Raw genomic sequence first — 10,434 nt, forward strand, 5'->3', positions numbered from 1 at the left:
TTATACGATATAACGCGGCTTGTCAGCACGATAGCGTTTTCAATTTATAACCGATTTTTCTCAAACTCAGCATGCTTTATCTATCGATCAAGACCAAGTTTGAGTTCGAAGATGAGCTTAATCGGGCGAGTAATCTGGAAATTACAGGATTTTGAAATTTTGAAAATCGTAAAAATTGATATTTTTACTACTTCAACTTGATATAATTATTGATCGAGACAAGATATCAAAATTCAGTAAAATGCATCGTAAAACTATTTTAATAATCTTCAATTTTCAATACTCAGAAGTGGTGATATCCTCAATATTACTCCTTTTAGAGTTCGTTTAATGAAACAGTTTTTAGTAGATTTTATAAAAATCTAACTATTGCAGCCGTCCTCATGGCGCAACTTTGAAAAAATTTAGTCGTTTTCTGACTCAGTTTGTCGAGCTGAGTCAGAAAATGTATATAGTTCAAAAGTTTATATATGTATGTATTTATATATATATATATATATATATATATATATATATATATATATTCATTTATTTATTTATTTATTTTTCCATTACATAAACCCAACAGCCCAAAGGGCCAATAATAGGGTTACTTAATTTTTACAAAGTTGACGATTTTGACATTGTAGCAGTCTTAAGATAGTGTAAGGCTCTATATAAACTAAAACTTAATAATTGAATGTTTAATGTATTTATTTACATATAGTTTAGTAACTAATGTAGTAAAAAGAAAGAGAAAAAAAAGAAAAAATTAAAAAAATATCAATGATACAAGTTTACATATGCAAAGTTACATTTTCAGCTCCTAATATATATATATATATATATATATATATATATATATATATATATATATATATATATATATATATATATTTTTTTATTTTAACCCCGCTTTTCAGACTTCTGTCTCGATGGGGGTCCGGCCAAGACCGGAAGGGGACTCCAGGCTGATCGGTACATTAAGTTTGGCAGAATAAGTTTGGCGGTATTACATACTTTTGCAGCCTGGAGAGTAATGCGGCGATGGGCCGACTTTGGGGAAACTGCACGCATTTGCCTGTGCCCCACCGGTAGCACAGGGCTTGGGGAAACCATCGAAAAACCCAAACCTGTACAGCCCGGCGTGAGTTACGAGCACCGATGTTCACTGAAAATTAAATTTCAGCTCACACCGGGATTCGAACTCACGCCTCACCAGTCCCAAGCAAGCATGACAAGCATTATACCGCTTAGCTATGGGACTGGCTTATATATATATATATATATATATATATATATATATATATATATATATATTAGATATAAGCGAAATACCACTCAATTACTCACTCACTCACTCACTCACTCACTCACTCACTCATCACGAGATCTCCGAAACTATTCGCCCGATTGACTTGAAATTTAGCATAGTTACTCCATTCGTGATGTAGACACTCACTGAGAACGGATTTTATGCAATTCCTAGCAATAATGAATTTTTCGTCTATCATCACGTGTGCTACCCCCTCCCCTCCCTCCCATTCTTACCCTCCCCTCCCGTGCCTTCTTCCCCCTTCCCTATATCTCTCTCTCTTTTTTTTTTTAGTAAATGTCATTTTGATTCGCCAATCTAAGAAACCCATCAAGTGGCACCCATCAATTATAGAACTCACCCCCACCCCCCGCAACCACCCACGCTAATCAACCGTTGCCATGGTTACCGTTGTAATGGTTACCGTTGCCATGGTTACCATTGCCATGGTTACCATTGCCATGGTTACCATTGCCATGGTTACCGTCGCCATGGATACCGTTGCTATGGTTACCGTTGCAATGGATACCGTTGCCATGGTTACAGTTGTCATGGTTACCGTTGCAATGGTTACCGTTGCTATAACAACTGTTAAAATAAATAAATTGTAATAACAAATTCGGTTGTAAACTAAATTCAGAGGAATGATTAGAATAAAAGTAGAAAGTTACTGAATACTAATCTACCTATATATATATAGGAGATCCCATTTTTGAACTTACTCATCACGAAATCTCAGAAACTATTAGGTCGATTGACTTGAAATTTGGTAGGAATATTCGTTTTGCCGAGTAGAGGTCAGCTAAGAACGAATTTTACGAAATTCCACCCACAAGGGGTCTTGCGAGGGAGTTAACAATACAAAAATTGCATACATTTTATTTTTGCTGATCACATAACCAATGAATTGTTCTTATTACGGGATCGCGGGAATGTAACAGATTAAAATGAAAACATTTTCTAAACACTTGAGATGTGGAAAAGAAATTTGGCTATTCATTTCAAGAGATTTCGTAAAATCAAAAATTAAAATCGTAAATCCAAAAATGATTATTCATTTTTGGAGAAAGCCACGGGAATGTTATAGTGATTGCACATTGAAAGTTACAATGGATATTCGCTAGAATTATGACATGGATAAAAGGTACAGGCCAATCCGATAGAATTTTGAATCTGTGCAAGTCAGAACAATACTCCAATTGAATTTCAAGTCTAGATCTCAAAATACAATTCTATAAAGTGCCAGCGGAGCGGGCGGGTAACAGCCTGTATATATATATATATATATATATATATTTATACGATATAACGCGGCTTGTCAGCACGATAGCGTTTTCAATTTATAACCGATTCTTCTCAAACTCAACATGCTTTATCTATTGATCAAGACCAAGGTTAAATTCGAAGATGAGCTTAATCGGGCGAGTAATTTGGAAATGACAGGATTTTGAAATTTTGAAAATTGTAAAAATTGATGTTTTTACTACTTCAACTTGATATAATTACTGATCGAGACAAGGTATCAAAATTCGGTAAAATGCATCATAAAGTTCTTTTAATAAGCTTCAATTTCCACTACTCAGAAGTGGTAATAGCCTCAATATTACTCCTTTTAGAATTCGTTCAATGAAACAGTTTTACTGTTGCAGCCGTTTTAGAATTATTGTCTGCATCATAGCTTAATCATGATATAAATTCAATAATTACGATAATGATTAGTCTTTCGTGTAATGTTTTCAGGTAATTCGTCAGTAAATATGTCACAAATTAGTTCTAATTATATTTTTTCTTCAATTAAAATTTTATCCGGTTTCAAACATCTGATTGATTTGCATATTGTTGTTCCTAAGAAGTTATTTAAAATTTGGTCATTTATAATTCAAATTTTATAATCTTTGCAATTCTTTGAGAAACTTTTTCTTCAAAAGTTAATTTTTTTTCTAAAATTTGTTCTAAATAGTTTTAAATTTATTATTGAATTATGTTTTCAATTCATAAATTAAGTTATACATTATTAGTGTTATTATATTATTTTATTAAAAATCAATTTTCTTTATTTGAAAAATCTACTTCCATTTCGGCTGCCGAATGGCCTTTTTTAAGCTAGTTTTTATATTTACAATACCCACATTTCTCTAATTACAATATTTTCCCAAGTTTTTGCTTAGACGCCTGCAAGTCCGCAACTTATCATAAATCATTAGTTCCTTCAAGTCCTTACCTGATGTCAGTACCTCATACCCCCTCTTGCGCCTAAAGTTGACAATATACATCCGTCTTCTATTCCTCTAATTAGCCAATAGTTTCCTTAAAATATTCTTCCTTAGATTTTTTCGTACTTTTTCACCAATAATAATGCTTGCTCTCCCTTTCCTTATTTTTGCTTGATAAATTTACGCCCTAATCTAAGTTGTAATGTTATACTAAGATTTTCGCATATATATATATATATAGGAGACTTTCTATAGATATAGTCACTCATCACGATATCTCGGAAACTATAAGACCTGGAGACTTGAAATTTGGTAGGAATATTTCTTTCGCTGAGTAAAGGTCAGCTAAGAACGGATTTTACGAAATTCCCCCCACAAGGGGGGTTGCGGTGGCGTTAACAATGAAAAATTCCCGTTTTTAAACTATAGCTCCTATCGACTCTAAATTTGGTAGGTATCTTCTCTAAGAGATGTAGAAATAATCTATAAGCAAATATTACGACATCTCAGCCCAGAGAGGGTTGCGGCGGTGGGTACTAACAATGAAAATTTTCAATTTTCAAGCTATAGCTCCTACAGACTCCAATCGGGTAGGAATTTTCTCTAAGATGTAGAAATAATATACGAACGAATTTTAAGATACCTCACAGGAGTTTGCAGGGGTGGGTGTTAACAATTAAAATTTTTAATTTCCAAGCTATAGCTCCTATAAACTCCAAATTTAGTAGAAGCCTTCTATATGTGATATAGAAATGATCTAAGAATGGATTTTACAACGAGTCAACTCCAATAATGATCGTGGAGGTGGGTGTTAACAATGAAAAATCTTAATTTCCAAAATATAGCTTTTAAAAACTCTAAATTTGGTAGGAATCTTTTATTTCTCACCCGTGTAAAAAAAATTGTCCCAAAAATGTCCCAAGCATGGGACATCCAAATGTGACACAATGAGGGACATTTTTGGGATAATTTTGGGACATCTTATAAATACTTAGAAATTTTAAAATATAGCATTTAAGTAATTTTTCGTCGATTTTAAGTATTTTTTTTTAAGATTTTCAAAATACTTCTATAATTTTATGACAATTTTACTACAATTTTAAACGTTTTTTAAATGATTCTGCAAAACATAATTCATTTTTGCACAGACCCGGGAAAAAAAGTTTAGATCTGCTCTGATCAAATCAGATCAAATTCATCAGATCTGTCCAGATCAAATTTGATCTGATTAGATCTGGTTCGATAGAAACAGAATCAATTCATAAAAAAGTTTATAAAATAAAAATAATAGTAAAACTTATTTTATTTCTACTTGCAAATTAGAAATTATGTATTATATACCAATTTTCCGTGATTTAAAATCGCATTATCGTTGAAAAACAATTTGCGATGTTGGGGATTCGAATCTGGGTCTTCCTGCATGTCAGTCCCAGAGCGTACCATTCAGCTACTAGAGGTACCTGACTGAGTTACTCTTCAGATAATAGTGTAGGCGCTGTATTATCTTTTCGTAAAATTTTGAGGTCAGTTTACAAAATATGATTACTTTATGTATTTTGACCTGCTGAAACTGAATATCGCAGTCATGTTTGCGAAATGCCGGGCCATCTATTGTTTATAGCCATTTGTTTAAACAGTTATTTAAAAAACAATTTTTTTTGAGATCGAATATTTTTTTTCAATATTTTAGGCAATTTTGAGGTGAAAATTACTCTTATAAAATTTGCCGTAAGTTGATAGTTTCTGAGTTATAAATTTTTGAAAATTGAAAATTCTTGATCTTCAACAATTTTGATGATTAATTACAAATAAATAAATTACTTAACACCAGGTTTCATGCACGTAATTGTAAAGAAGAATACTTAAAGTTTCTATTGATACAATAACATCCGGTTATAATTTGTATTAAATAAAAAAAACGTGATCAAAGTTAGTGCATTTGTAAGAGCTATTTATGAGAATATTAAGTATAAAAAGTTGTAACTAAGTAGATCTGCTTTGATCAGAGCAGATCTAATTAGATCTATCCATATCACCTTTATGATTACATGTATCCATCAAGCTTGATCTGATTTGATCTAACTTGATCTGATCATATCTAAACGTTTTTTCCCACGTAATAATCAGATTAAATTAGATCTGCATAAATCAAGTCAGATCTATTGATATCTAATTTTTATTTTAATTTTGATCAAACTTAATCTGGATTGGTCTAATTTGATCTGACCGGATCTTGTTTGATCAGAACAGATCTATTCATATCTACTTTTCAATTTCATTTTGATCAAAATTGATCTGGTTTGATCTAAGCAGATCAAATTAGATCTGTCCATATCTACTTAGATCTAAATTTAGATGAAATCTGATCTGCTCAGATCAAATTTGATCAGAGCAGATCTAGACTTTTTTTCCCGGAGATGGAGATTTGTCTACTCGGGAAAAAAAGTTTAGATCTGCTCTGATCAAATCAGATCAAATTCATCAGATCTGAGCAGATCTGCATTTTGGCCAGTTCTGTCCAGATCAAATTCGATCTTATTAGATCAAATCTGATCTATTAAGATCTGATCCAATTGAAACAGAATTTACAAAAAAGTTTATAAAATAAAAATAATAGTGAAATTTATTTTATTTCTACTTGCAAATTAGAAATTATGTATTTTATATCAATTTTCCGTGATTTTAAGTCGAATTATCGTTGAAAAACCATTTGCGATGTTGGGAATTCGAACCTGCGTCCTTCTGCATATCAGTCCCAGAGTGTACCATTCAGCTACTAGAAGTACCTGAATGAGTTACTCTTCAGATAATAGTGTAGGCGCTGTATTATCTTGTCGTAAAATATTGAGGTCGATGCACAAAATATAATTAATTTATGAATTTTGACCCGCTGAAACCGAATATCGCAGTCATTTCTGCGAAATCCTAGGCTATCTATTGTTTATAGCCATTTGTTTAAACAATTATTTGAGAAATCGTTTTTTTTTTTGAGATCGGATATCTTTTTATCAATATTTTAGGCAATTTTGAGGTGAAAATTACTCTTATAAAATTTGCCGTAAGTTGATAGTTTCTGAGTTATAAATTTTTAACCATTGAAAATTCTTGATCTTCAACAATTTTGATGATTAATTACAAATAAATAAATTACTTAACACCAGGTTTAATGCACGTGATTGTAAAGAAGAATACTCAAAGTTTCTATTGAAATAATAACATCCGGTTATAATTTGTATTAAATAAAAAAAAAACGTGATCAAAGTTAGTGCATTTGTAAGAGCTATTTATTAAAACATAAAGTATAAAAAGTCGTACCTAAGTAGATCTATCCATATCACCTTTATGATTACATATATTCATCAAGCTTGTTCTGATTTGATCTAACTTGATCTGATCATATCTAAACTTTTTTTCCCGCGTAATAATTAGATTAAATTAGATCTGCATAGATCAAGTCAGATCTATTTATATCTAATTTTTAATTTAATTTTGATCAAACTTGATCTGGATTGGTCTAATTTGATCTGACGGGATCTAGTTTGATCAGATTAGATCTATTCATATCTACTTTTTAATTTCATTTTGATCAAGAGTGGGTTTAGTTTGATCAGAACAGATCTATTCATATCTACTTTTTAATTTCATTTTGATCAAACTTGATCTGGACTGATCTAAGCAGATTAAATTAGATCTATCCATATCTACTTAGATCTAAATTTAGAGTAAAATTCGTAATTAATCATCAAAATTGTTGAAGGTCAAGAATTTTCAATTTTCAAAAATTTATAACTTAGAAACTATCAACTTACGGCAAATTCTATATGAGTAATTTTCATCTTCAAATTGCCTAAAATATTGAAAAAAAATATCCAATCTCAAAAAAAATTATTTCTTAAATAATTGTTTGAACAAATGGCTATAAACAATAGATGTCCTGGGATTTCGCAAAAATGATTGCGATATTCGGTTGCAGCGGGTCAAAATACATAAAGTAATTATATTTTGTACACCGTCCTCAAAATTTTACGAAAAGATAATACAGCGCCTACACTATTATCTGAAGAGTAGATCAGTCAGATACGTCTAGTAGCTAAATGGTACGCTCTGGGACTGACATACAGGAGGACCCAGGTTCGAATCCTCAACATCGCAAGCTGTTTTTCAACGTTATTTCGACTTTAAATCATGGAAAATTGATATAAAATACATAATTTCTAATTTAAAAGTAGAAATAAAATAAGTTTTACTATTATTTTTATTTTATAAACTTTTTTATAAACTGATTCTGTTTCAATCGAACCAGATCTGAACAGATCGGATTTAATCTAATCAGATCAAATTCGATCTGGACAGATCTTGCCAAAATGCAGATCTGATAAATTTGATCAGAGCAGATCTAAACTTTTTTTCCCGGGTAGTAATTGATGGATGAAACATTGATTAAACATTTTTGGGAGAATTTAAGGACATTTCTGGTACAGTTTTAGGAAATTTTTGGGACATTTTTAGGACATTTTCGGAACATTTGTTGGACATTTTCAAAACATTTTTTGGACATTTTTTAAATATTTTTAGGACAATTTTAAACGTATTTCAAATGATTTTAAGAAAGACAATTGTTTTTTGCACGGTTGTAGATACATCATAAAATTAATGGATAAAAAATTTTAGGACAGTTTTGGGACATTTTTAGGACATTTTCAAATTATTTTTTGGATATTTTTTAAATATTTTTAGGACAGTTTTGAACGTTTTTTAAACATTGTACGAAAAACTATTTATTTTTACACGGTTCTAGATTTATCGTCAGATTAATGTATGAAAATTTTTAGGACATTTTTGGAACATTTTTAGGGCATTATTTAAATATTTTTAGGATAATTTTTAACATTTTTTAAATGATTTTAAGAAAGACAATTGTTCTTTGCACGGTTATAGATACATCATAAAATTAATGGATAAAAAATTTTAGGACAATTTTGGGACATTTTTGAGACAATTTTAGAACATTTTCGGAACATTTTCAAAACATTTTTTAGACAAATATTACAAAACTGACCAAAAAATGTCCTAAAGTTGTCCCAAAAATGTCCTAAAATTATCCAAAAATTTTCATCCTCCATTTTTAGAACAAATTTACAACCGTGCAAAAATAAATTATCTCGTACAATCATTCAAAAATCGTTCAATACTATCGTGAATTAGGTCTAGAAATGTTCAAAATTTGTTGTAGAAACATTACAGAACTGTCCCAAAAATGGCATAAAATTGTCCCAAAAATGTCCTAAAATTTTTCATCTATGTATTTTAGGACAAATGTACAACCGTGCAAAAATGAATTATCTTCATTGAAATCATTCAAAAATCGTTCAAAGTTATCGGGAAATAGTTCTAACAATGTTCAAATTTTGTTGTAAAAATATTACAAAACTGTCCAGAAGTTGTCCCAAAAATGTCCTAAAGGTGTCCTAAAGGTGTCCCGAAATGTCCTAAAATTGTCACATAAATGTCCTAAAATTTTTTATCCATTTGTTTTAGGACGAATCGACAGCCGTACGAAAATAAATTATCATTCTAAAATCATTTAACAATCGTTCAAAATTGAGGTGAAATCGTTCTAAAAATAATTAGTTTGTTGTAAATAAGTTACAAAATTGTCCCAAAAATGTCCTAAAATTGTCCTGAAATTGTCCCAAAAATGTCCCAAAATTGTCCAAAAATTTTTCATCCATTAATTTTAGGAAGAATCTGCAACCGTGCCAAAAACAATTGTCTTTCTTAAAATCATTTAAAAATTGTTCTAAAAATATTTAAAAAATGTCCTGAAAATATTCAAAAAATGTTCCAAACTGTCCCAAAAATGTCTTAAAAATTTTCATACATTAATCTTACGATAAATCTATAACCGTGCCAAAATAAATAGTCTTTCGTAAAATCATTTGAAAAACGTTCATAATTGTCCTAAAAATATTTAAAAAATGTTTTGAAAATGTCCAAAAAATGTCCCAAAAATATCCCAAAATTATCCAAAAATTTTTATCCATTAATTTTATGATGTAACTACAACCATGCAAAAAACAATTGTCTTTCTTAAAATCATTTAAAAAATGTTAAAAATTTATTTATTTATTTATTTATTTATTTATTCATTTATTCATTTATTTCAAATAGAATAAACGATGATCGGCTATTTACATACAAGGTTTTTACAAGATTAAATAAGTAAATAATTAGATAGCATTATTTTCGTACATGAACTAGAAAAAATATACAGCTAAGAAATTATTGCACAGATCGATTAACTAATGGAGTAGTAATGAGTTTTTTACATTAGATGCAAATGAGGAGAGTGTACCACTGAAGTAATCTAACTCAGTACAGTGATAATTAACTAAGTCCGCAATTCTGTTTATTGGTCCATAACATACGTAGTTTTTTGTTGTTTTTATTGAGTACAGCAGCCTACGGGATCTCAGATCTGGTCTTGAGCAGATGAAACTAAACTGTTCCAAGATTTCAGGAGAATTGATATGTCCATTGATTGTCTTGTAAAAGTGGATTAGGTCAGCACACTGTCTACGACTCTGCATACTATTTATCTTGTACTGACTGTAAATATCGTCAATATTCCTTGAACGTAGACGGTATGCTTTGTATTTGCAGAGTTTGCGTTGGATTTTTTCTATTTTACTTATCATTATATTCGTAGCAGGAGACCATACTATTGATCCGTATTCAAGGATCGGTCTGACCAAGGAGTTGAAAAGATGAACCAATGTGTGGTTGTTTTTAAAGTCTTTCGCGGATCTGAGGGTATACCCAAGAACTTTGTAAGCTTGCGAGAAAATATTGTCAATGTGTGTTGAGATAGTAAGTTTAGTATCGAAGATAATCCCGAGATCCTTGATCGAGGAAGAGTTCGGCAAT

The sequence above is a fragment of the Cotesia glomerata genome, linkage group LG7 (assembly GCF_020080835.1).
Source record: "Cotesia glomerata isolate CgM1 linkage group LG7, MPM_Cglom_v2.3, whole genome shotgun sequence".
Classification (NCBI taxonomy): Eukaryota; Metazoa; Arthropoda; class Insecta; order Hymenoptera; family Braconidae; genus Cotesia; species Cotesia glomerata.